Source organism: Triticum aestivum, chromosome 5A (genome assembly GCF_018294505.1).
Source record: "Triticum aestivum cultivar Chinese Spring chromosome 5A, IWGSC CS RefSeq v2.1, whole genome shotgun sequence".
Classification (NCBI taxonomy): domain Eukaryota; kingdom Viridiplantae; phylum Streptophyta; class Magnoliopsida; order Poales; family Poaceae; genus Triticum; species Triticum aestivum.
The window spans coordinates 666,641,564-666,644,038 of record NC_057806.1 but is presented as its reverse complement, the minus strand read 5'-3'; positions in this window follow the sequence as shown (position 1 = coordinate 666,644,038).

Sequence of the window (2,475 nt, the reverse complement as noted above, 5' to 3'; positions counted from 1 at the left end):
ATTATTGGTCTTGCTTCTATTGTTGTGCCTCCTACTGATCCTTTAGAACAACATTTGCTAGATCATGAAAATGATATGCATATGCATGAAAGAAATTAAATAGATAAGATTTTCTTTGAACAACGTCCTCTGCCGAAACACAATTTTCCTATTGAAACTCTAGGAGGTCCTCCTCTACCTAAAGATGATCCTGTGTTTGAATTAAAACAATTGCCAGACACTTTGAAATATGCTTATCTCGATGGTAAAAAGATTTATCCTGTTATTATTAGTGCTAACCTTTCAGAACATGAAGAAGAAAGATTATTGAAAGTTCTAAGGAAGCACCGAGCTGCAATTGGATATACTCTTGATGATCTTAAGGGCATTAGTCCCACTCTATGTCAGCACAAGATTAATATGGAACCTGATGTTAAACCCGTTGTTGATCACCAATGCCGGTTAAATCCAAAGATGAAAGAAGTGGTAGGAACTGAAATACTAAAGCTTCTGGAAGCAGGTATAATCTATCCTATAGCTGATAGTAGATGGGTAAGTCATGTTCCTTGTATCCCTAAGAAAGGAGGTATTACTGTTGTTCCTAATGATAAGAATGAACTTATTCCACAAAGAATTGTTACAGGCTATAGGATGGTAATTGATTTTAGAAAATTAAACAAAGCAACTAGAAAAGATTACTACCCTCTCCCTTTTATTGATCAAATGCTAGAAAGGTTATCTAAGCACATACATTTTTGCTTCCTTGATGGTTATTCTGGTTTTTCACAAATACCTGTTTCTCAACCTGATCAAGAAAAGACCACTTTTACTTGCCCTTTTGGAACTTATGCTTATGGACGTATGCCTTTTTGTTTATGAAATGCACCCGCTACCTTTCAAAGATATATGGCCGGTATATTCTCTGACTTTTGTGAAAACATTGTTGAGGTTTTCATGGATTACTTTTTTGTTTATGGGAAGTCTTTTGATGATTGTTTAAGCAATCTTGATCGAGTTTTGCAGAGATGCGAGCAAACAAAACTTGTCTTGAATTGGGAGAAGTGCCACTTTATGGTTAACGAAGGTATTGGTTTGGGCCATAAAATTTCTGAAAGAGGTATTGAGGTGGACAAAGCTAAGGTTGATGCAATTGAGAAAATGCCATGTCCTAAAGATATCAAAGGTATTCGTAGTTTCCTCGGTCATGTCGGTTTCTATAGGAGGTTTATTAAAGAATTCTCTAAAATTTCTCGGCCTCTTACAAATCTCTTGCAAAAGGATATTCCATTTGTTTTTGACGATGATTCTTTAGAAGCCTTTGAAACACTCAAGAAAGCCTTAATTTCTGCACCTATTGTTCAACCACCTGATTGGAACTTGCCTTTTTGTAATTATGTGTGATGCTAGTGATTATGCTGTTGGTGCTGTTTTAGGACAAAGAGTTGATAAGAAACTGAATGTTATTCATTATGCTAGGAAAACTCTAGACAGTGCTCAACGGAATTATGCTACTACTGAAATGGAATTCTTGGCAGTGGTGTTTGCTTGTGATAAATTCAGATCTTACATTGTTGATTCTAAAGTTATTGTTCACACTGATCATGATGCTATAAAATATCTTATGGAAAAGAAAGATGCTAAATCTAGACTCATTAGGTGGGTTGTCTTGCTACAAGAATTTGATTTGCATATCATTGATAGAAAAGGAGAGGAGAACCCCGTAGCTGATAACTTTTCTAGGCTAGAAAATAATCTTGATGACCCACAACCTATTAATGATAGTTTTCCTTATGAGAAATTAGCTGTAATAAATGTTTCTAATAGTACACCTTGGTATGCTGACTATGCTAATTATAGTCTTGCTAAATACATACCACCTAGCTTTACATACCAACAAAAGAAAAAAAATTCTTCTATGATTTAAGACATTACTTTTGGGATGACCCACATCTTTATAAAAAAGGAGTAGATGGTATTATTAGACATTGTGTACCTGAGCATGAACAGGGACAAATCCTACGGAAATGTCACTCCGAAGCTTATGGAGGACATCATGCGGGAGACAGAACTGCTCACAAGGTATTGCAATCTGGATTTTATTGGCCTACTCTCTTCAAGGATGCTCGTAAGTTTGTCTCAACTTGTGATGAATGTCAAAGAATAGGTAATATTGGTAAGCGTCAAGAAGTGCCTATGAATTATTCACTTGTTGTTGAACCATTTTGTAACATCCCAAAATTCTAAATTTTGGAATGTTATATTAAATAAATAGTTTTGATTGTTTGGGTGATTGATTGATTGAAATTGAGTGTAATTTGAAACTTTTGAAAAGTTGAATGAGAGGGAATGAAATGACTTTCCCAAACTTTCATCTTGCATTTTGATCTTCATGAATTCAAATCCATTTCATCACAAAAACCCTAGAGTGAAGATGATATGACTTCTTCCATTTAATTAAATGAAAAAGGGATTTGAAAAGATTTGAATTCCATTTGA